The 25,244-nt window shown below is 37.4% G+C and overlaps 1 pseudogene; it reads right to left on the reverse strand.

The window, feature by feature from the left end:
* Positions 1-2,459: 2,459 nt before the first annotated feature.
* On the reverse strand, positions 2,460-3,719 carry LOC137223854 (proliferating cell nuclear antigen pseudogene; annotated as a pseudogene).
* Between the last annotated feature and the right edge of the window lie 21,525 nt (positions 3,720-25,244).

Below are 25,244 nucleotides of genomic sequence, written 5' to 3' on the forward strand. Positions count from 1 at the left end.
ATCACCCTACTGTAAATCAACATCTTGTCTCCAATGTGTACATTTTAATGAACTTCCTTCAAGATCCTGAAGTCAGGAAACAACTGGTGCTGATTTGTGGCACTTATTCATCAGAGGATTTGAGCCCCTGCAGAGGATCGGCCTCACTTTTTTAACTGGAGTATAGTTGATTTACAATGTTGTGTTAATTTCTGCTGTATGGCAAAGTGATTCAGTTATAAATATATAATTATTCTTCATACTCTTTTCCATTATGATTTATCACAGGATACTGAATACAGTTCCCTGTGCTATACAGTAGGTAGGTCCTGGCTGTTTATCAATTCTATATATACTAGTTTGCACCTACTAGTCCCAAACTCCCACTCCATCCCTCCACCATCCCCCATACCCCTTGGCAACCACAGGTCTGTTCTCTATGTCTGTGAGTCTGTTTCTGTTTAATAGATACGTTCATTTGTGTCATATTTTGGATTCCACAGGTAAGTGATATCATATGGTATTTGTCTTTTTCTGACTTATGTCACTTAGTATGATAATCTCTAGGTCCATCCATGTTGCTGCAAATGGCATTATTTCATTCTTTTATGTGGATCAGCCTTATTTTATTTATTTATTTTTTAAATAAATTTATTTATTTTATTTATTTATTTTTGGCTGCGTTGGGTCTTTGTTGCTGCGTACAGGCTTTCTCTACCTGATGTGAGCGGGGTCTAATTTCTGTTGCGCTGCATGGGCTTCTCATTGCGGTGGCTTCTCTTGCTGCGGAGCACAGGCTCTAGGCGCGCAGGCTTCAGTAGTTGTGGCGTGCGCGCTCAGTAGTTGTGGCTCACAGGCTCTAGAGCGCAGGCTCAGTAGTTGTGGTGCATGGGCTTAGTTGCTCTGCAGCATGTGGGATCTTACCGGACCAGGACTTGAACCCATGTCCCCTGCATTGGCAGGTGGATTCTTAACCACTGCACAAACAGGGAAGCCCCAGCCTTATTTTAGAATGTGAGGAACCAGCACGTGGTGTGGGTCAGTCTTGCAGGTGCGCTGTTGACAGGCAAAGTGGGAGGTGAAAGAAATGAAGCACTCGGCCCACAGAGGCAAGTGCTGGTGAGATCCTATCACTCATTCCTTATAGATCTAAACCGTGTCTGTCCTGGTCCGACTGGAAATGCATTTTTGGCCGATAAACGCTATTCCATGTGTGAAAAGTACTTTTTAAACTTTATTTATTTATATTTTTAAATAAATTTATTTATTTATTTTATATCTATTTTTGGCTGCATTGGGTCATCGTTGCTGCGGGCGGGCTTTCTCTAGTTGCCTCGAGCGGGGCTACTCTTTGTTGCAGTGCACGGGATTCTCATTGCAGTGGCTCCTCTTGTCGTGGAGCACGGGCTTCAGTAGTTGCAGCACAAGGGCTCAGTAGCTGTGGCTCATGGGCTCTAGAGCGCAGGCTCAATAGTTGTGGCACACAAGCTTAGTTGCTCTGCAGCATGTGGGATCTTCCCGGACCAGGGCTTGAACCTGTGTCTCCCGCATTGGCAGGCAGATTCTTTTTTTTTTTTTTTTAAATGTCGAGCTTTATTAAGTATAATTTACATATGATAAAGTACAATTGGATTAGTTTTGAGAGATTCATATAGTCTTGGAGCCATCATCACAACGTAGATAAAATATTTTCATCACTCCAGAAATTTCCATCAGGCCCCTTTGCAGCCAGTATCCTTCCCCAAACCCAGGCACACAGAAAGGTAATGAATAGTTACCTACTGGATACAGTGAGTTCTACCATCACTGCAAGTACGACAGAAATCTGTCACTTAATCCACCAAACACAAAATACACCAGAAAAAAGGACTACAATAAAGGAATTCTCAGTATGCAGCATGCCAATTTGTGACCTTGTAGCACAATTACTGCTTGGCCTTTTTCACTTTCTTGGTTGAATCCAACATCCATGGAACTAAGCCACCTTCATCCTTTAAGGGAATAAGTCCCCACAAAAGGCTACTTACGCTAGAGAAATTATTTTTGCACAAACATACTCCTTGGGACCTATCAGATCTACTAAAACTTCCAAGATTCCTGTACAAGGCTCCCTAGGCTAATGAAACACTTCCCGGTAACAATGCTAGTCTTATAAAGCTGACAGAACTTTGGGTACATTAAGCTTCTGTAAAGTGTTAGTTTCTGCTAGCAAAACTGACAAAATATTATGTATTTTTTCTACTCTCCCCTTTTCATTTCTTGAGCTTAAGTCAGAATACCAAAATAAGTTTGGCAAATGAATCCCCCAAAATACTTTGTCACCTGCTGTATCTGGAATACTTTTTATCACTGTATCTAATGTCATATCAACCTGCTCTAGACTGAAAAAATAAGCTCATTTACATGAGCTGCTTGAATTGTGAATTCTCTAGGATACTTGCAACCATCGTGGTCCAAATGAAGGCACTGTCCTGTGATGCTTGAAATTCAAATGACTTTTATTTAAATTGAAAACAATACTTAAAACTGCATTTAGAGTCAAAACCCTTTTGTTTATAAAAATTATAAGGTGTATTCCTAGGTAAGGCAAAGTTATTACTCAGTTAACAAGACCAGATTTGACTTTGGACTTTACTCTTTGAACAAACTGTAGAGAATGGAGAAAAAAAAAAAGTTATTTACAGAAAACAATACCTACATATGTACTCAGAGGTACAAAGACAAAACAGACTTAAGTATGTGCTAGCATCTCAGAAACAGTTCTCAAAGAACTTAGTTTTATTTCCTTGAATTTTAAGAATGTCTAAGATCCTTCTTCATCCTCTATCTTGGGAGCCAAATATACTTTAAATGTCTCATATCAGCAATTTTATACTCTACAACAAGGGGTACATCTGCAGACATACTGAGTGTTACTGTAGGAGAGAGTGGAGTGGCTTTTGTAAAGAAGTTCAGTTACCTCAGTGCAAAAGTTAGCTGAACTGGTTCATTCATGTCTATGGTAACAGCCTCCTCTTCTTTATCAACGTTACTCGTTTGTGACAACTTAATATTTCCATTTCCAAGTTCTCCACTTGCAGAAAATTTCACTCCATCTTTTGCACAGGAAATTACAACAGCATCTCCAATATGACTGAGATCTCGGCATATACGTGCAAATTCACCAGAAGGCATCTTTACTACACAGCTGTACTCTTGTTCTGGAATTCCAAGTTGTTCAACATCTAAATCCATTAACTTCATTTCATAGTCTGAAACCTTTTCTTGATTTGGAACTTCAAATACAAGTGCCAAGGTGTCCGCATTATCTTCAGCCCTTACTGTAATGATGTCTTCATTGCCAGCACATTTCAGTATTTTGGACATGCTGGTGAGGTTCATGCCCATGGCCAAGTTGCCATCGCAGCGGTACGTGTCGAAGCCCTCGGAGCGCAGGGTGAGCTGCACCAAAGAGACATGGGACGAGTCCATGCTCTGCAGGTTCACGCCGCTCGAGCTGATGTCCCAGCAGGCCTCGTTCATGAGGTCCTTAAGCGCCTCAAGCACCTTCTTCAAGATGGAGCCCTGGACCAGGCGCGCCTCGAACATGGTGGCGGAGTCGCAATGACACGGCTGCTGGCAGAAGGAAGGAGGAAGGTGTAGCCGGCTTAGGCTTCAGAAGATGAGAACGAGCGGCGGAACTAACTCACGAACGCTTGAGACGGAGAAAGCCCACAACCAGCCCGCAGCGCCTGCAGCAATTTAATCGGCAGGCAGATTCTTAACCACTGCGCCACCAGGGAAGTCCTCTAAAGTTTATTTTAAATATATTAGATTATATCAGGAGAATTTATGAACTCTTTTTGAAATTATGATTTTTAAATTTTGAAAACAATCAAAATAAATACATTATGTTACTAAATCTGTTTTTAAGATACGTTATCAAGATTCTGTGTCTTCAGCAACTTATATTCATAATAAAAACTTTTATTTTTTTCAAAATGCAAAACTTGTTTTTAAACATCTTTATTGGAGTATAATTGCTTTACAATGGTGTGTTAGTTTCTGCTTTATAACAAAGTGAATCAGTTATACATATACATATGTCCCCGTATCTCTTCCCTCTTGCATCTCCCTCCCTCCCACCCTCCCTATCCCACCCCTCTAGGTGGTCACAAAGCACCGAGCTGATCTCCCTGTGCTATGCGGCTGCTTCCCACTAACTATCTATTTCACGTTTGGTAGTGTATATATGTCCATGCCACTCTCTCACTTTGTCACAGCTTACACTTCCCCCTCCCCGTATCCTCAAGTCCATTCTCTGGTAGGTCTGTGTCTTTATTCCCGTCTTGCCCCTAGGTTCTTCATGACCATATTTTTGTTGTTTTTTTTTAGATTCCATATATATGTGTTAGCATATGGTATTTGTTTTTCTCTTTCTGACTTACTTCACTCTGTATGAGAGACTCTAGATCCATCCACCTCACTACAAATAACTCAATTTCGTTTCTTTTTATGACTGAGTAATATTCTATTGTATATATGTGCCACATCTTCTTTATCCATTCATCTGTTGATGGACACTTAGGCTGCTTCCGTGTCCTGTCTATTGTAAATAGAGCTGCAATGAACATTGCGGTACATGAATCTTTTCGAATTATGTTTTTTTCAGGGTATCTGCCCAGTAGTGGGATTGCTGGGTCAAAATGCAAAACTTTATACATGAATCTAAGAGTCCACTAGAGGTCACTTTTTCAACTTATTTCCCATAAAAACAGAAAAATTTAGCTTTGATTCCTGTCATTGAATCTTTTATACATGACTTTGTTTTCCACGTTGGAATTTTTGATTCCTCCCAGAAAAATTTCTTCTATTTCTCACTCTTTTTCCTGAAATCTTTCTAATACTGGGTCATACATCCTTATGTTTCAAGTATATTTTCTATTGTGACATTTTTAATGACCTTCTTAGATATCTAATTAAGTCTATATTATTTTTGATTATTTAAATATCTCTATTTGAACACTAGCATCTAGAACATGTGTCTATTTCCTGAAGTTTTCATGGATTTTTAAATGCTGTATTAGTGTGAAAGAACCAGAGTACAGTCTTCCTAAGACTTAGAAACAGCTGCTCAATTTCTGCTTTTTGTCACAAACACTAGTGCTAATGAAAGACATCCAGTGTCAACACCTGTTGAATCGAATCTCTGAATTTCATCATTCTTGATTTAATTTCCCTAGTGATCCATTAGATTCATGTTCTGAATCACTTTTTAAAAAGCAATGACTCTAAAATGTGAATGCCTAATGTATTTTTGTTTATCTAACACATTTTTTTGCTTGAGGCTTGACTAGCATGAAAATGTTCACAAGCTGCTATTACATTGTTAGTACCACTACTTGTACATAAAAAGTCACTTTGCAAGCATATCTTTGTGTATATATAGTCTTGTGTACTTTTCACTAAGCTGTCTGACATAAAGTTACAATTTTCTGGCTTCCCAGTTGAATAAATGCCCTCTTCATAACTATATTGATTTTCAGTTATTCTTAAAAAAGAATTATCCCAAGTCAGCAGTTTTTAAACTCAGAAATACTGCAATATCTCATTTCTCTATGAAATGGAGGCATTCGTAGGGAAATAACATAGATTTATTCTTACCTTCCAAAAGACTATCTCTTTATATCATTCACTCAACACTCATCTAAGTACACTGTAATAGAGGTCCTTTTAACATAATTTCTACCAGTTTTGAAAAGATCTTACTGAAGAAAATATTTGATATCTGAAAACAAAAGTTAAAACAGCAGGTATGATTTAAATCATTCTACATATAATACCTAATTTGAACAGTATTACTTGTTGAATTTATTTTCACGCACGAATATAATACAAGAATAACTTCTCCATGTAAAATACTGAAATATTACAGAGACGAGGCCACTTCCATTGTTTACAAGGTCTAATCTCCAAAGTGGCCCAAAGATAGCTTCTTTTGTGTATTCTTCCAGATCTTGTGATACATATTTACATTCAAATGTTTCAAACAGCTAGAATATACACCATACTATTATTATACATATGTACTACATGTTTTATGTACCATACTACTATTATATACATGTACTACATGTTTCGTTTTATGTACATGTGTTTTTAAAGTAAATGTTATATAACATCGAACAAATTGTTCTGTCATTTATGTGCTTGATTTTTATTCAATAATAGATGTTGGGGACTTCCCTGGTGGCGCAGTGGTTGAGAGTCTGCCTGCCGATGCAGGGGACACGGGTTCATGCCCCGGTCTGGGAAGATCCCACATGCCGTGGAGCGGCTGGGCCCATGAGCCATGGCCGCTGAGCCTGCGGGTCCGGAGCCTGTGCTCTGCAACGGGAGGGGCCACAGCAGTGAGAGGCCCGCGTACCGCAGGAAAAAAAAAAAAAAAGATGTTGGAGTTATGTACATGTTGGTTCCTATAAATCCCTCTCATTCTTTTGATCTACAGCATAAAGTCTTTGAGAATGAACATGTCTATAGTTGAATTACCCATTTTCCTAGATAAGCACAGTCGTTTCTTTTTCCTCTTAGAAACAATGTGTATATGTGTGTATATTCTCCTACACATGGTCAAACCTTCCTCTACACTGAATATTGTGAAGAGAATTGCTAGATCATAGGAAAGAGGCACTGAACATGTAAACAGTTACTGCCAAATGGCTCTCCCAATGTCTCTCAGTGTTTCACCAGTGTCCTCTCAACTAGCAGCAATTGCAGAAGAGCGGACTCCTCACACCCATGTCCACAGTCATTACCTACCTTTACATTTTCGATCATTTCTATGGTATCTCATGTTTGAAATTGTACTTGCCTAGTTATTAATACTAATTATGTTCACCATATTTCTGTACATTTATTGTGTATTTGTATTTCCTCCTCTGTGAATTTCTTATTCATATTTTTTGTCCCTTTTCTACTGCATCATGTGCTTTCTCTTACTAATCTCTAGGAGATTTTACATATTTTGACTGTCAAGTCATTTTTGGTTATATTTATGCAAATATTCTTCAAGTCTCTCTCGACGTTTAACTTTATGATTTCACTGTCATAATTTTTAAAATATTTTTATGTGGTCAATTTTTCAATTCTTTCTCTTATTACTTTAATTGTGGTATCTTGCTTAAAAAAACCACTCCCACTCTCACAACAAATATATGTTTTATATATTTATCTTATATACGATTTTTTCATTTAATTCTTATATCATTTTATTGTTATAATTATTATTTAAGTCTTCAGATTTTCTAATTTTTTAAAATATCCTTATTGGAGTATAATTGCTTTACAATGGTGTGTTAGTTTCTGCTCTATAACAAAGTGAATCAGCTATACATATACATATATCCCCATATCTCCTCCGTCTTTCATCTCCCTCCCACCCTCCTAATCCCACCCCTGTAGGTGGTCACAAAGCAATGAGCTGATCTCCCTGTGCTATGTGGCTGCTTCCCACTAGCTATCTATTTCACGTTTGGTAGTGTATATATGTCCATGCCACTCTCTCACTTTGTCACAGCTTACACTTCCCCCTCCCCGTATCCTCAAGTCCATTCTCTGGTAGGTCTGTGTCTTTATTCCCGTCTTGCCCCTAGGTTCTTCATGACCATTTTTTGTTTGTTTGTTTTTTAGATTCCATATATATGTGTTAGCATATGGTATTTGTTTTTCTCTTTCTGACTTACTTCACTCTGTACGACAGACTCTAGGTCCATCCAACTCATTACAAATAACTCAATTTCATTTCCTTTTATGCCTGAGTAATATTCCATTGCATATATGTGCCACATATTCTTTATCCATTCATCTGTCAATGGACAATTACGTTGCTTCCATGCCATGGCTATTGTAAATAGAGCTGCAATGAACATTCTGATACATGACTCTTTTTGAATTATGGTTTTCTCAGGGTATATGCCCAGTAGTGGGATTGCTGGGTCATATGGTAGTTCTATTTTTAGTTTTTTTAAGGAAACTCCATACTATTCTCCATAGTGGCTATATCAATTTACATTCCCACCAACAGTGAAAGAGGGTTCCCTTCTCTCCACACCCTCTCTAGCATTTATTGTTTCTAGATTTTTTGATGATGGCCATTCTGACTGGTGTGAGGTCATACCTCATTGTAGTTTTGATTTGCATTTCTCTAATGATTAGTGATGTTGAGCATCTTTTCATGTGTTTGCTAGCAATCTGTATATCTTCTTTGGAGAAATGTCTGTTTAGGTCTTCTGCCCATTTTTGGATTGGGTTGTTTGTTTTTTTAATGTTGAGCTGTATGTGCTACTTGTAAATTTTGGAGATTAATCCTTTGTCAGTTGCTTCATTAGCAAATATTTTCTCCCATTCTGAGGGTTATCTTTTGGTATTGTTTATGGTTTTGCTTGCTGTGGAAAAGCTTTTACGTTTCATTAGGTCCCATTTGTTTATTTTTGGTTTTATTTCCATTTCTCTAAGAGGTGGGTCAAAAAGGATCTTGCTGTGATTTATATCATAAGAGTGTTCTGCCTATGTTTTTCTCTAAGAGTTTTATAGTGTCTGGCCTTACATTTAGGTCTCTGATCCATTTTGAGTTTATTTTTGTGTATGGTGTTAGAGAGTGTTCTAATTTCATTCTTTTGCATGTAGCTGTCCAGTTTTCCCAGCACCACTTATTGAAGAGGCTGTCTTTTCTCCATTGTATATTCTTGGCTCCTTTATCAAAAATAAGCTGACCATATGTGTGTGGGTTTATCTCTGGGCTTTCTATCCTTTTCCATTGATCTATATTTCTGTTTTTGTGCCAGTACCATACCGTCTTGTTTACTGTAGCTTTGTAGTATAGTCAGAAGTTCAGGAGCCTGATTCCTCCAGCTCCATTTTTCTTTTTCAAGATTGCTTTGGCTACTTGGGGTCTTTTGTGTTTCCATACAAATTTTGAAATATTTTGTTCTAGTTCTGTGACAAATGCCATCGGTAGCTGGGTAAAGATTGCAAGTGTACAACCTTGTCTTGTTCCTGATCTTGGATGAAATAGTTTCAGTTTTTCACCATTGAGAGCAATGTTGGCTGTGGGTTTGTCATATATGGCCTTTATTATGTTGAGGTGAGTTTCCTCTATGCCTACTTTCTGGAGAGTTTTTATCATAAATTGTTGTTGAATTTTGTCAAAAGCTTTTTCTGCATCTATTGAGATAATCATATGGTTTGTGTCCTTCAGTTTGTTAACATGGTGCATCACATTGATTGATTTGCCTATATTGAAGTATCCTTGCATTCCTGGGATAAACCCCACTTGATCAAGGTGTTCCCTTTTAATATGCTGTTTGCTAGTATTTTGTTGAGGATTTTTGCATCTATGTTCATCAGTGATATTGGCCTGTAGTTTTCTTTCTTTGTGACATCTTTGTCTGGTTTTGGTATCAGTGTGATGGTGGCCTTGTAGAATGAGTTTGGAAGTGTTCCTTCCTCTGCTCTAGTTTGGAAGAGTTTGAGGTTAGGTGTTAGCTCTTCTCTAAATGTTTTATAGAATTTATAGAATTCTCCTGTGAAGCCATCTGGTCGTTTGTTTTTTGGAAGATTTTTAATCACAGTCTCAATTTCAGTGCTTGTGATTGGTCTGTTTTTATTTTCTATTTTTTCCTGGTTCAGTCTTGGAAGGTTGTGCTTTTCTAAGAATTTGTCCATTTCTTCCAGGTTGTACATTTTATTGGCATATGGTTGCTTGTAGTAATCTCTCGTGATCCTTTGTATTTCTGCAGTGTCAGCTTTTACTCTCCTTTTTCATTTCTAATCCTATTGATTTGAGTCTTCTCCCTTTTTTTCTTGATGAGTCTGGCTAATGGTTTATCAATTTTCTTTATCTTCTCAAAGGACCAGATTTTAGTTTTATTGATCTTTGCTATTGTTTCCTTCATTTCTTTTTCATTTATTTCTGATTTGATCTTTATGATATTTTTCCTTCTGCTAACATTGGGGTTTATTCTTCTTCTTTCTCTAATTGCTTTAAGTGTAAGGTTAGCTTGTTTATTTGAGATTTTTCTTGTTTCTTGAGGTAGGATTGTATTGCTATAAACTTCCCTCTTAGAACTGCTTTTGCTGCATCCCATAGGTTTTGGGTCCTTGTGTTTTCATTGTCATTTGTTTCTAGGTATTTTTTGATTTCCTCTGATTTCTTCGGTGATCTCTTGGTTATTTAGTAGCATATTGTTTAGCCTCCATGTGTTTGTATTTTTTACAGATTTTTTTCTGTTATTGATATATAGTCTCATAGCCTTGTATTCAGAAAACATGTTTGATATGATTTCAATTTTCTTAAATTTACCAAGGCTTGATTTGTGACCCAAGATATGATCTATCCTGGAGGATGTTCCATGAACAGTTGAGAAGAAAGTGTATTCTGTTGTTTTTGGATGGAATGTCAAATAAATATCAATTAAGTCCACCTTGTTTCATGTATCATTTAAAGCTTGTGTTTCCTTATTTATTTTCATTTTGGATGATCTGTCCATTGATGAAAGTGAGTTGTTAAAGTCCCCTACTATGATTGTGTTACTGTCAATTTCTCTTTTTATGGCTGCTAGCATTTGCCTTATGTATTGAGGTGCTACTATTTTGGGTGCATAAATATTTACCATTGTTATATCTACTTCTTGGGTTGCTACTTTGATAATTATGAAGTGTCCTTCTTTGTCTCTTGTAATAATCTATATTTTAAAGTCTATTTTGTCTGATAAGAGAATTGCTACTACAACTTTCTTTTGATTTCCATTTGCATGGAATATCTTTTTCCATCCCCTCACTTTCAGTATGTATGTGTCCCTAGTTCTGAAGGGGGTCTCTTGTAGACAGCATATATATGGGTCTTGTTTCTGTATCCGTTCAGCCAGTCTATGTCTTTTGGTTGGAGCATTTAATCCATTTACATTTAAGGTAGCTCTCAATATGTATGTTCCTATTACCATTTTCTTAATTGTTTTGGCTTTGTTATTGTAGGTCTTTTCCTTCTCTGTGCTTTCTGCCTAGAGAAGTTCCTTTAGCATTTGTTGTAAAGCTGGTTTGGTGGTGCTGAATTCTCTTAGCTTTTGCTTGTCTGTAAAGGTTTTAATTTCTCCATCGAATCTGAATGAGATCCTTGCTGGGTAGAATAATCTTGGTTGTAGGTTTTTCCCTTTCATCACTTTAAATATGTCCTGTTACTCCCTTCTTGCTTGCAGTTTCTGCTGAAAGATCAGCTGTTAACCTTATGGGGATTCCCTTTTTTTTATTTGTTGTTTTTATCTTGCTGCTTTTAATACTTTTTCTTTGTATTTAATTTTTGGTAGTTTGCTTAATATGTGTCTTGGCATGTTTCTCCTTGGATTTATCCTGTATGGGACTCTCTGTGCTTCCTTGAGTTGACTGAATATTTCCTTTCCCATATTATGGAAATTTTCAACTATAATCTCTTCAAATATTTTCTCAGTCCCTTTCTCTTTCACTTTTTCTTCTGTGACCCCTATAATTCAAATGTTCGTGCATTTAATGTTGTCCCATAGGTCTCTGAACCTGTCCTCTATTCTTTCCAATCTTTTTTTCTTTATTCTGTTCTGCAGTAGTTATTTCCACTATTTTATCTCCCAGGTCACTTATCCATTCTTCTGCCTCAGTAATTCTGCTATTGATTCCTTCTAGAGAAATTTAAATTTCATTTGTTGCTGTGTTCATCATTGTTTGTTTGCTGTTTAGTTCTTCTAAGTCGTTGTTTAATGTTTCTTGTATTCTATTTCCAAGATTTTGGATCATATTTACTATCATTATTCTGAATTCTTTTTCAGGTAGACTGCCTATTTCCTCTTCATTTGCTTTGTCTGGTGGGTTTTTGCCTTGCTCCTTCATCTACTGTTTGTTTCTCTGTCTTCTCATTGTGCTTAACTTACTGTGTTTGGGGTCTCCTATTCGCAGGCTGCAGGTTCATAGTTCCCATTGTTTTTGGTGTCTGCCTACAGTGGCTAAGGTTGGTTCAGTAAGTTGTGTAGGTTTCCTGGTGGAGGAGACTTGTGCCTGTGTTCTGGTGGATGAGGCTGGATCTTTTCTTTCTGGTGGGAAGGACTGCATCCAGTGGTGTGTTTTAGGGTGTCTGTGACCTTATTATGATTGTAGGCAGCCTCTCTGCTAATGGGTGGAGCTGTGTTCCTGTCTTGCTAGTTGTTTGGCATAAGGTGTCCAGAACTGTAGCTTGCTGGTTGTTGAGTGGAGCTGGGACTTAATGTTGAGATGGAGGTCTCTGGGAGAGCTTTTGTAATTTGATATTATGTGGAGCCAGGAAGTCTCTGGTGGACGAATGTCCTGAATTCGGCTCTCCCACCTCAGAGGCACAGGGCTGACACCTGACTGGAGCACCAAGACCCTGTCAGCCACAGGGCTCAGAAGAAAAGGGAGAAAAAAGGAAAGAATGAATGAAAAAAAATAAAGTTATTAAAGTAAAAAATAAACATTTATTAAAAATTAAACAGTAATAAAACAAAGAAAAAAAAAGAAAGAAAGAAGAGAGCAACCAAATACACCAATGATTAGAAGCACTGAAGAAGCACTGAAAACTATACTAAAAAAAAAAAGCAACAAAGGACAGAAAGAACCCTAGGACAAATGGTAAAAGCAAAGCTATACAGACAAATTCACACAAAGAAGCATACACATACACACTCACAAAAAGAGAAAAAGGAAAAATAAATATATATCTATATATATAAAAGAAAGTAAGAGAGCAACCAAATCAATAAACAAATCTGCCAATGATAATAAACTCTAAATACTAAGCTGAGATAAACATAAAACCAGAAACAAATTAGATGCAAAAGGCAAACCCCAAGTCTACAGTTGCTCCCAAAGTCCACCGCCTCAATTTTGGGATGATTTGTTGTCTATTCAGGTATTCCTCAGATTCAGGGTATTTCAAGTTGATTGTGTAGATTTAATCTACTGCTCCTGAGGCTGCTGGGAGAGATTTCCCTTTCTCTTCTTTTTTCACACAGCTCCTGGGGTTCAGCTTTTGATTTGGTCCCGCCTCTGCATGGAGGTCACCTAAGGGCGTCTGTTCTTCGCTCAGACAGGACGGGGTTAAAGGAGCAGCTGATTAGGGAGCTCTGGCTCACTCAGGGCAGGGGGAGGGAGGGGTACGGAATGTGGGGAGAACCTGTGGCGGCAGAGGTCGGGGTGATATTGCACTAGCCTGATGTGGCCATGTGTTCTCCCGGGGAAGTTGTCCCTGGATCACGGGACCCTGGCAGTAGCGGACTGCACAGGCTTCTGGAGGGGCTGTGTGGATAGTGACCTGTGCTTGCACACAGGCTTCTTGGTGGCTGCAGTAGCAGCCTTAGCATTTCATGTCCGTCTCTGGGGTCCACGCTCATAGCCGTGGCTCGCGCCCATCTCTGGAGCTCGTTCAGGTGGTGCTGTGAATCCCCTCTCCTCACGCAGCCCGAAACAATGGTCTCTTGCATCTTAGGCAGGTCCAGACTTTTTCCCAGACTCCCTCCTGGCTAGCTGTGGTGCACTAGCCCCCTGCAGGCTGTGTTCACACCACCAACCCCAGTCCTCTCGCTGGGATCTGACCTCCGAAGCCCGAGCCTCAGCTCCGAGCCCCCACCCGCCCCGGCGGGTGAGCAGACACGCCTCTCAGGCTGGTGAGTGCCGGTCGGCACCGATCCTCTGTGCAGGAATCTCTCTGCTTTGCCCTCCGCACCCCTGTTGCTGTGCTCTCCTCTGTGTGGCTCTGAAGCTTCCCCCCTGCCACCCCCAGTCTCCACCAGTGAAGGATCTTCCTAGTGTGTGGAAACTTTTCCTCCTTCACTGGTGCAGGTCCCATCCCTATTCTTTTGTCTCTGTTTTTTCTTTTTTCTTTTGCTCTACCCAGGTATGTGGGGAGTTTCTTGCCTTTTGGAAAGTCTGAGGTCTTCTGCCAGCATTCAGTAGGTGTTCTGTAGGAGTTGTTCCACATGTAGATGTATTTCTAATGTATTTGTGGGGAGGAAGGTGATCTCCATGTCTTACTCCTCCACCATCTTGAAGGTCTCTCCCCAAGTCTTCAGATTTTCTAAGGATTATTTTTTGTGTGTGAGGTAAAAATCTCATTTCATTCTTTTCCCCAAATGGATGATAAATATTCCTTATACCCTTTGATGAATAGTTGACATCTTCTTACTTTTATGATAATGTAAGTTTCCTTAATTTCACAGAATTATTGCTGGGCACTTTATTATTAATTTATTATTATTTATTATTCATGCATACCTGTGTAACACATTTTAAAAAGTAGCCCATGTTTCGCTAACAGGCATATCAAAATCTTTTTTTCTTTCTTCAAATAGCAAGCTTAATAGCAAAATTATCTTTGCTATTTTTGCTCATTTACTCTTTCATATTAATTTTAGAATTAGCTTATGAAGGTTACTGAAAAATTCTACTGAAAGTCAATAATTGCATTGAATTCACATATCAGTATGGGGTGAAATGGCATGTTGAGTCCTCTCATCAATGAATATGTATCTCTGAAATTTTTATGTCACTTTATGTCCTTCAGTTAATGTATTTTTCTAATACACTGGTCTTGCCAGCTTTATTCACAGTCATGCTATAGTTATTGATATTGTGAATGAAACCTTTTATTCTTTTGCCATTTCTCATGATTGCTTGTGTAAAAGAAAGCTACTGACTTTTAAAGATTGATCTTGTGTCTGTCTACCTAAATGGATTAATTCTAAATATTAATTTAAAATCTTAATTCTAATAGTTTGTCAGGTGACCCTCTTAGATGATTTTTACATCAGTGATCATATCATCAGACAATGACAGTTTTATTTCTCCCTTCTGAAGATATATACCTCTTATTATTTTTCTGGTTTATTGCATTTAACTAGGATCTTTAAAATGCTGAATTGAAGGAATATTGGACATCTATGTCTTCTATTGACTTTAATGGGAAAATTTTTATTATGTCATTATGACTTTGCTGGGTTTTTGACAGTCACTTTTTATTAAGTTAGGGAACATGATATTAGTTTTTAATCTGCATATAATGTAATAAAATATTATTCTTATTAAACAGGGTAATCACTATTTTGAAAGTGTTGAGTTGTAATGGATTATTGTGTTGCTCAGTACTCCAAATAAATTGCATACAACATGAATTAGTCTATTCAATGTGAGTGAAGCTGAGGGTAATCCTAGAAAAATAATCAGAGGCAGCTAAAACCTCTGACCTAATCTTTAGGTTTCCTCTTAATTGAAATTCTTTTTTCTAAGGCTGTTTGTTAAAGAATATACCATTGGTGTGTACTAAAATATCAGATACAGCACAATTTTAAACTACATATTAAATACTTTGTCCAGTTTTTCCTAATAACACTGCTGCTTAAAATTTACTGACTAATAGGTAGTCCATTATTGGTCTTGGCACTGTTATAATGAATACTTCTAACCAATGACAGTATAAGGTGTCTGTGATTTATTCAACCAACATTTAAAGAATGCTCATTTTGTGCCAGACATAGAAGGTGAATATTGAAAGCTGGAGAAAAGTTGTGCCTCTGAAAATCTGAGTTGATTTAATTGTTATTGCCATATTCTAGAAGTAAAAACAGACATTCAAACTTATATATTTACCAGTGGTATATTACAACAGTTCTGAAAGTTCAGAGCTCCCTGAGATACTTTTGGGGAGTCCATAATGTCAATACTAACTCATATAATCTCAGTCTCTCACACTGGATTGGGGTGTTTCAGAGGCAATAGGAGGTGTGCTATCACAACAGACTGAATGCAGATAGGAGAATCCAGATAGTAAAGAGATTTACAGAAATGTAAAACAAAGCTTCTCTTCCTACTAAATTAATTTTGGTTTTGGAAAATATGATTATTCCTTATAAAAGATATACAATTCCATGCTCACAATGTCTCATGTTAAGAACCTTGGAGTTATCCTTGATTCCTCTATTTTTCTCCTATTCCTCATGCAAACGATCAATAAATCCTGTTGGCTCTATATCAAAATGTATCAGAATATGACACACATCTCATCATTTTTGCCACTACCAACTGCCTGATCCAAGCAAAGATGATCTCAAGCCTGGATTATTATCAAAAGCTTCTAATGCTTCTCCTTATTGAAGCCCTTTTCTACCTTCAGTGACTTGATTTGACTTAAATTTTATTTTATCCACTTTTTTTCTTTGTTTTTCTTTTAAAAAAATTTATTGAAGTATATTTGATTTACAGTTGTGTCAGTTTCAGGTGTAAAGCACAGTGATTCAGATATATATATATATATATATATATATATATATATATATATATATATATATATATATATATAAAGAATCTTTTTCAGATTCTTTTCCCTTACAGGCTATTACAAACTATTGAATATAGTTCCCTGTGCTATACAGTAGGTCCTTGTTGGTTGGTTATCTATTTTATATACAGTAATGTGTATGTATTAATCCCAACCTCCTAACATCCCTTCCCCCTTCCTTTCCCCCTTGATAAGCATAAGTTTGTTTTCTATGTCTATGGGTCTATTTCTGTTTTGTAAGTAAGTTCATTTGTTTTTTGTTTGTTTGTTTGTTTTAGTTTTAGAAGTCCTGGCTATAGCAATCAGAGAAGAAAAAGAAATAAAAGAATCCAAATTGGAAAAGAAGAAGTAAAACTGTCACTGTTTGCAGATGACATGATACTATATATAGAAAATCCTAAAGATGTTTCAAGGAAACTACTAGAGTTCATTAATGAATTCGTTAAAGTTGCAGGATACAAAATTAATACGTTAAATTTTAAACTAATTACTCCAGGAGCTGTGCTGAGGATAGACTGTAGAGGGAGATAAACGTGGGATCAATGTGTTTAATTCAGGTGAGAGTGATTGCAGCTCTACCTAGGCTAGTGGTGGTAGAGATAGTGGCAGTAAATGATTAAATTCTGGATGGTTTTCATTATGGGCAATTTCAAACAGATACAAATGTAGAAATAATAGAATAATGAACCCATATGTAACTATCTCCCAAACTCAACAACAATTGACTCATGACCAATTCGTGTTCATCTCTAATTTCCCACTCTCTGCTTTAATAGATTATTTTGAAGCATGTTCCAGACAGCAAATCATATGTAATCCTAAAAGATAAATTTTCAAAAAAAAAACCATGATCACATTTTAAAACTTAAGACTAATTTCTTAACATCATCAAGTATCAAATCAAATCAGTGTTTAAATTTCCCTGGTTGTCCCATACTAATTTTACAAACTGTTTGAACTAAGATCTAAATTGCAACTGATCTATATGTTTCCTAAACCTTTTAAAATCTACAATTCTGTTCTTTACTTTTTTCTTGTAATTTATTTCATGAAAAAGTTGGCCATTTGTCTTATAAAATTTCCTACATTCTAGGTTTTTTGGATTGCATGGTAGTGTCATTAAATCATGTTTCTCTGTCACCTTTATTTCATGTAAACTGGCAGTTAGATCTCTAGAGACTTGATCAGAATTCTTCATAGGTGGTACTGTGAACATGCATCAGGAGCCATCTGTCTGTTGTTTCACTTAGGAATGATAATGACCATTGATGGTCATTGCCTTGATCCATTATTTCATCAAATGTTGAAAAATGGTGACATTCTAACATTTCTTCTTTAATTATTATTAGCTGGAATTTTTCTGTCTGTAATTTCTTATAATTACAGATTCCTTGGAGCTTGAAGTGGCTTCACAGATAGGAGATTTAGCCCATTTTACAGTTGAGGAAATTAGGGGCAAAAATATGTAAGTAACTTCCCCAAATACACATGGTAACAGTTTTGGGACTCGATTCCTCTCTTTTAGTCAAATCTCTGCTCTCTGTATTACACCTCTTTGAGCATTGTAAGCTTCTTTGCAATTGTTAAATGACAACTTTGTGTCATTTTAACAGAATTTGAGGCCCCAGTAAGTAGGTGGAGAGGGATTTTGGGTGATGGTTGGGAGATGGTGGAGATGTCCCAGACTAGTCTGGCTACAGGATTTGCAGGGCCCAGTGCACAACAAGTGCAGCAGGAGAAGAGCGCCGTTAGAGGTATTAAAATAAAAAAGATTTTCCTTTTCTTCTGCTTCTCTCTCTCAACTTGTTTTTTTTTTATTAGCTATTTAATATGGTTCTAAGTAAAGAAAATTTAAAAATGCAAATTATTGCATGAAGTTTACTGTTTATCTTCATATTGTGTGATGCTAGTTTTAAATGTAAATATAAGAATATTGAACAAGTTTGCAGAATCAATCACTGAAATTACACAATTCTATTTTGTACCTCATACATGTGGCTTTGTAGTTTGTTCTTACCAGAACAGTGGCAATCTGCACAACACTAACTCAACTGTTTTTATTTCTTTTCTTAATAGGCACACGTTCTACCAATAGTCTTTGCCTTTGGCTTCCTGATAAGTAAGGAAGGCCTGAAAGGAAAAGAAATCGTGCATTGTCCTATCTTTTCCTTTTCTTCTATGTCTTTATTTTCAGCATAAGTCGTTGGCTAATACAAGAAAGCAGCACACCACCATTGCCTTCTTTCTGCTGTCAAAGCAAGTTCTGGTTCAGACTGAAAGTGTGGCACTGGGGGACTGTCAGCCGTGCTCCCTCATCCCCCTTTCTTGGTCTTAGATGTATCAAACTTACCTGGTACTGGCTTTGTGCCTCAATGAACTCCCACACATCATGGGTCCACTGGTATTCTATGCTCATGGGGATCACAAGCACGAAATGTGAGTCGGGCAGCGAGGAGCAGAGGTGGACACTCATGTTGGGCATATCTTCTCTGCTCTCCCACATACTTCCTTGTCCCACTAGACTTCATATCTGAAACATAATATCAATGATAAAATTATTAAAAATTTCAAGGTAGCAAGAGCAGAGTGTTAAACCAAGCAGGGTCTTTCTGAGCCTAGGGCCCTGAGCACCTGCACAGGTCACGTGACCATGAAGCTGACCCTACTTCACATTTTCCTGAAATCAGTCAGGAGATCCCTGGCTTGCCTGTGCATTGGCACCAAGCTGGTTTGCTTTGCATCACCTCTTCCCTTCCTCCCTCACTCTTTCAAGCAGCTTTTATCCAGAAACTCTCCCTTCATTCCTGACACTCATCTTCTACAGGGTTTCCATTGCTTACTGACATTTGATTTTATTTTATATCACTTTAATTTAATTTAATTTATCTTTGTGCCAGTTATCTAAATGATCTGAGGCACTATTTCTCTTTACTAAACTTCCCCATCTTTACAAAATTATTTATTATTAACATTGTACATTATAACAAAACTATTGCTTGTCTATTTTTGTTATTCCTTCTGAAATGTGTCCTACAAATACAAGGTATTTCTACCAGAAATTTTCCCCATGAGTAAATTTCATAAGTTTCCATGTTGCAAGGGTGATCGTCTCTTTATAAGACTAACAGTAGTAAATATTTTGCCTCTTTAAACTTTAGTCCACATTACTTGGTTTTCTCTTTTAAATATTTGTATCTTCCAAACTTTATTTTCCTCTAAATGTGTAGGAATTGAATTATCTTTCTTCACATGTAGTTTATCATTTAATGTTTTCATTTAGTTGAGCCATCAGAAATGCACATTTTCAATGACTTTTATTTCAGAAGAAATATGAATAATAGAGCTTGAATTTCTTTAGCATTTTATACTTACCAAAGCATTTCATTTACACATTCTCATCTGATCTTCATGGCAACCCTGGAAATGATTCACAAATGTATTTTTAGTTTTAAAATTAATAAATAACATTTTGTGTTATATCATTTTAAGCATTTTTATTTTTTCTTCCAATTTTATTAAGATATAATTGACATACAGCACTGTATAAATTTAAGGTGTACAGCATGATTTGACTTACATATATTGTGCAAAGATGACCATAATAGGCTTAGTTAACATCCATCATCTCATATAGATAAAAAAAAAAATCTTTTTTCCCTTGTGATGAGAACTCTTAACAACTTTCAAATATACCATGCAGCAGTTTTAACTATATTCATCATGTTGTACCTTATATCCCCAATACTTCTTTATCTTATAACTGAAAGTTTGTACCTTTTGACCACTGTCATCCAATTCCCCCACCCAGAAATAATGTTTTAAATAGCATATTAACATACTTATTCCTCTCATTCTGAGGTTTAAATTTTTACAAGCACTTCTTTGGAAATGATACATTAGCCTCCTCCACAACTTCATGGCAAATAAATAAACATAGCCATTTTGAGGTCAAGTCAGTTGGGTTGGTTGCTTACTACAGTTAGTCAGTCTAAAAGCACAATGGAATAATTTTAAAATAAATATTTCTTTATTCTAATACTTTTTAAATTTGCTCTGTGCTTATTTTCTAAGTCAAATGTACAGTATGGTAAAAGAGGAGGTCAAGTAATCAGGCCTGGTTTCTTTGCAGTGACCTCTTGTGTTAAGCAGAACTTAGTATTTCATTGTTACAAAACATGGGTACAAACATATCATAAAACTAGACCCAAGCCCCCAGTTTCCTTGAAAATGTTTCATGCATTTTCTCCTTCCAAAATTTAAATTACATAGCTTCATTCTTTTTTTTTTTTTTTTTTTTTTTTTTTTTTGCGGTACATGGGCCTCTCACTGTTGTGGCCTCTCCCGTTGCGGAGCACAGGCTCCGGATGCACAGGCTCAGCGGCCGTGGCTCACGGGCCCAGCCGCTCCGCAGCATGAGGGATCCTCCCGGACTGGGACATAAACCCGTGTCCCCTGCATCGGCAGGTGGACTCTCAACAACTGTGCCATCAGTGAAGCCCACATAGGTTCATTCTTGAAATCACAATTGCTATAAAATATTCTTTCTTACCATGGCAACATATAAGGAGAATTTGGAAAACCATTCAACTTTCCCTGCTGGTCAAATGAACCAACATTCCCTGTTACACAGCATCATAGTTAGCAGACTCCTAAATGCCTTCTCATTTTGACTATATCACCTAGTTAACTCTCTTGGAAATTATGTATATATATAATATAATATATATATAAAATATAATATATAAATATAATATTTATAATTGTATGATATAGAACATATAATATATAAATATACCTCTATAATTTATAATAATCTGAGAGAAGCTCTAAGCTATCTATTAGGCGAGTTTTAACAAAGGTCTCATTGCTTGTTGCCTTCTTTACATTTTATTCTGATTACCTACTTCTATTTTAAATTCAGATTTCTCTTCCTTCTGCTCACTTTCCATTCTTTCATCTGGGATACACCAATTCTTGGAATACCTTTGAATATTCACACTTCCTCTCTCTGTAGTTTCACTTTCCTTCCTTTTCCTTTCTCAGGTGTTCAGTTTCTCTATCCTCAGGTCCTTCCATACCCTCCCCTCACCACTCCCTCCTTCCAGTTGCTATAGCTGACTAGGAGTTGTCAGTTCCTAAAAAGGAGAAGGAGAAAGCATGTATTCGCACCCTATACTTTTTGGCTATTTTCCTACTATTGTTCCTCCTCTACCTCTCCCCCTACCCCCACACCTTCCTTTCTGTGGCTATTAACTTCTTTTCTAGCATATTCTCCCCATTCTTTCTTCCTTTGGTAATTTCTTGTAACTGCTACTGGATTCTTTCAATCATTACTTCTTACCCTTTTAGGCAGTAGTTATCATGTTACAGCTTCAGGATACAGGTAAAAAGATACAATTATTGTTAAAAAGAAGAAATATCAGTTATTTAAGTCACCGAGTAAGGGTCACACTGACCATTAATCTTGGAGCTTAGACGAGAGGCTGGTGTCTCCAGTCCTAGGAGTTCCTGGGTTCTCCCATACTTCTTGAGTATTATGAGTCATTATAGTAGACCCTGGCTTGCCACTAGCAGAACAGAAGTGAGTACCCTCACTTTTGTAAGATGCCAATAAGGGATATTATAAGATAATTATGCATTCATGAAAGAAACAGAATTGTGGATATTGTCAGTGTCTTAAGAGGAATATCTGTTGAGTGTGTAAAGAAGCCCTGAGGATGTATCCTCTTGCTTAAGTTCACACAGAGACAAAGACACCTTATGCTTTATCCTCCAGGGCCCCCATGAAAATGATTCACAGCAAAAATTTACCAACATGCAAAATTGGTTGATGGAATTGGGAAAGATTAACTCAAAAAGAGGAAGAACTAGATTGGACATGACAACTGTCCTCAAATAGCTGAAGTGCTATTAAATAGAATAGCAATTAAATAAATAATCAAATTGATTTCTAGAGGATGATAATTAGACCAAAAGTGGAAGCATATTTTTACTGCTTTAAAGAAAGTGAGGGGGTCTTTTGCCTAATTGTACATTTTCCCCTCTCTTCAGATTATATCTTTTTTCTATGGCTTAGCTACTCTAGGTGAAAGGGGTATTTTCTCCATCCTTTGGAAGATTTTATCATGTAAATCCTTCAGGACTGGCTTGATATATTAAATGGAACTAAAAGGAATTCATTAAATCTTCTACCACAATGGTTCTCAACTAAGGATTTTTTTTTTTTTTTTCCTCCAGGAGATATTTGGCAGCATCTGTAGATATTTTTGGTTGCCACACTTGGGGTGCTGCTAGGTAGAAACAAGGCATACTGCTAAACAGCCTACAATGCACAGGACAGTCCCCCCAAAACAGAGGAGCTTTTCTGAGGTTGATAAACCCTGGTCTATCAAGACAGTAGTCCATTTGACAAAGCTATTCCTAACTAGCCCTGCTGCCTAATCCTGTTTTCCATGTCAGAAGTAAAATATTACTTTATCCTTTCTCTTCATGTTTTCTAGCAAATTCTTACCATTATTTTCCCTTTCCAGGCAGTTGTATATTTTGGATCAGCTTGGTAAAGATCTTACACTCAGAAAGATTAAGGAGAGAAGCATATTTACAATTTTCAAAATATGACCCTTGTTAGAGGTGTCTATTAAGAGTAGCCATGAATAGCTTCTTAATGTGATTAGGTAATACCTTGAGTTGCTAATTTAAATTCCTTTTTCTCTGTATTTCCCATTCCCCTGATCTCCATCAGAGCAAGTGGCTGACTATACACTTTATTGAGCTAGAGGAACTACATGGCTGGGTGGAAGCCGAAGCACCATGTAAGTATTTCAAGGTACTGAAAATCCAAACAACACTTAGGAGAACTGAGAGGGTTTGTGGATGAAGACACAGGGACAAGGGAATTCTCAGGTATCAACAAGGTGCCTCAGAACTCAAGGGCATAGGTAGTGCTCTCCCACCCACAGAATAAAAGCACAACCTCCAATATTGCGGGTAAGGGTAGCCTGGAGGCAGACATATGAGGAGAGAGATATTTGGGGTCTTTGAGGCTCAGGTAGCATTGTCAGAGAGGAAGAAAACCTTTGAGAAAAGTGTCTGGTGAATTCATACTACAAATACAGCATACACCAGCACAAGTTTAATAATTCTGAAGGGATAGTTCAGGATGGATGAATGGTCATTCCAGTGGCAACCTATATTCACAAACAGTTAATAGCCAAGACTCCCTACTTTTCCCCCACCTTGCCCCCAACATGGAGAGAGGGATGAAGATCCCAGGAATCACTAGTATTTTGCCAGTCTGACATAATAAGGACCCAGAGAAATAAACTCAGTTGTTACATAAGATGAATTATATTCCTCGCACCTAAGAATTTGGAAATTCATATCCATTATAGGCGAGTTGTGCTTAGTTCCCCATGACTGAAAAGTATTTAAGACAAGGCTTCTTTCTTCAGCCATTCACAATCTTCCCTCCACACAACCTGATTAAGATAGCATTTTTCAACCTGCTAAGCATAGTCTATTAGTGGGTTATAAATCTTATTGGTGGGCTACAACATTGTAGAGAGAATAGCATAGATAGGAAAAGAAAAGAGAGTCCATAAAAAGTCTCACCCACGGCTAACTTAAGTGTTAGTTTGTGAAAGTGTATATTGGAAGCCACATAAAATGCACTTCTTCAAACAAAATGTTTTAAGAGCTTGGCCCAGGAGACTACTAGGACTAATGCCACCATGTCCTACATTCTGGCTGACTGCATCCAGAAGGCTTTCATCTCCATACAACTTTGCACGTTTCATCTAACCCTTTTCCACCTTCTTCTCTAGCCTTCACCCTTTTTCCACTGTGACATCTGAAGCTCCTGTTTTGTCATGAGAAAAATCCACGATGTCTTCAACTGCATTTCTAAATGCTCCTTCATCTTTTTGCTCTAATTTAATCTCTGTTCCCCTCTAAACAAGGGGCTGTGCTTCCCTGACAGCTTTCTCAAGTCACAGCTATGTCTTTCAGTCCCTTTGTGCCATTGAGCCAGAATTGAGGTATGTGTTCTTGCCCCTCACTTCTCTGAATCCCAGCTTTGGAGTCATATCATTGGACTATACCACTTGCTACCCTCCTTGTTGCTCCTTGCTGGAGATGTCTACAGATGCCCAGATCTTATTTCCTGAAGATGTTATCTCCTCTCCCCCCTCATGTATATAATTTATGATATCTGAACTATCTCTTAATGGTTTCCATATCCATATTATACATCCTTCAATACCCTTGCAGTTCTTTGATCTGCCTTCCTCTAAGGATATTGTCCTTCACCCACAACCATAGTCACAATGCCTTAACCATGCTGATTGGCTTTACTTTAAATTCATTACCATTAGCTTTAGGGCTCTCTGGTAATCCAACTACATTTCCCTACTCCATTCATTCTCCCACTCTCTGAGATACTGCTCTTCTCTTCTCCAGTTTCCAGTACATTCTTTCTCCTTTACATTCTCAGATGAAACAGAATCAATCCTTATATTCCCGTTATCACATCTTCAAGATTATCTGAATCCATGACTCTGCCTTTCCCCTTGCTACTGTGGGTGAACTATCTGTACTCTTGCCTAAGACCAAGTCCTACACCACTGGTTCTCAGTGATTTTATCCCTCAGGGGGCACTTGACAAAGTCTAGACATGTTTGATTATCACAACTTGACTATAGGGGAGGGGGTGCTTCAGGCATCTAATGCATAGTAGGGTCATGGTTTCTGCTAAGCAGTCCTGTAGTTTACAAGAGAATCCCCACAATAAATAATTGTCTGGCCCAATGTGTCAGTAGTGCTGAGGTAGAGAGATCCTGACCTACTCTAGAGCCCTGAGTCCCATCCCAGCGTTTCTCTCCTCCCTTCTTTGTATCATCAAGTTTTTCCTCTTACCTTATCA

This window comes from Pseudorca crassidens, chromosome 4 (assembly GCF_039906515.1).
Source record: "Pseudorca crassidens isolate mPseCra1 chromosome 4, mPseCra1.hap1, whole genome shotgun sequence".
Lineage (NCBI taxonomy): Eukaryota > Metazoa > Chordata > Mammalia > Artiodactyla > Delphinidae > Pseudorca > Pseudorca crassidens.